Raw genomic sequence first — 734 nt, 5'->3', positions numbered from 1 at the left:
GTGTGTGTGTGTGTGTGTGTGTGTGTGTGTGTGTGTGTGTGTGTGTGTGTGTGTGGATCCAGACTCTTCCACAGTGTTCCAGCAGCACCATCCACTGGTCTAACTGGGCCCAGGCCCTGGTTCGGTTCTGCAGGTTCGGGTTTACTGACCTGCCAGTTTGTGAGTCGTGTTCAGAACCGGTTCTTTGTTCCCTGCCTTGGATCGGTCCGGTTCCCCTGGCTTCCTGCATAATATCAGGTTTCAGGGAGAACGGCTCGGTTCGCCGGTCCAAACACGGAGCATCACCTCCTCCTCCTCCTCCTCCTCCTCCTCCAGCGTCACGACACCTCCTCAGCCCGGGCCTCAGCCTCCAGCCTGCTGGGCCTCTCGGTCCCGAGGACAGCTCGAACCGGTCCCGGGAGTGACGCAGACTGTCGGTCCGGACCGCAGGACGTGCTCTGACCCGATGTGCTGGTCCTGGTAAACAGCCTCGGTGTCAGCCTCAGCATCCCTCAGCCTCCTGTGGCTCCGCCCCCTGCTCGCCTCCTGTAGCTCCGCCCCCTGCTCGTGCCTGAAAACAAGGCCAGGCGCGTGCACGTGTCTGTGTACGTTATAATCACAAGCTCGAGCACAAACCCTGATTTCCTGCTGCTCCTGCATCAAACAGGATGTTATTTATTAGAGAGAAGTGTTTAAAAATAACATTTCTTTAATGTTTAAAAATCATCTGAGTCTGTTTAATCTGTTTAAACCGT

At 55.9% G+C, this 734-nt stretch overlaps 1 protein-coding gene across 1 annotated transcript in view; it reads right to left on the bottom strand.

Moving 5' to 3' along the window:
- Window positions 1-519, bottom strand: part of ccdc177 (coiled-coil domain containing 177) — a 9,261-nt gene extending 8,742 nt beyond the window's left edge. The window contains exon 1 of the mRNA XM_013999744.1: window positions 150-519. The gene's annotated coding sequence lies outside the window, so the exon portion shown is untranslated. The remainder of the gene's footprint in view (window positions 1-149) is intronic.
- Between the last annotated feature and the right edge of the window lie 215 nt (window positions 520-734).

Source organism: Austrofundulus limnaeus, unplaced genomic scaffold, assembly GCF_001266775.1.
Source record: "Austrofundulus limnaeus strain Quisiro unplaced genomic scaffold, Austrofundulus_limnaeus-1.0 Scaffold2445, whole genome shotgun sequence".
In the NCBI taxonomy this organism is placed as follows: domain Eukaryota; kingdom Metazoa; phylum Chordata; class Actinopteri; order Cyprinodontiformes; family Rivulidae; genus Austrofundulus; species Austrofundulus limnaeus.
This window is presented reverse-complemented; position numbering and strand designations above follow the sequence as displayed.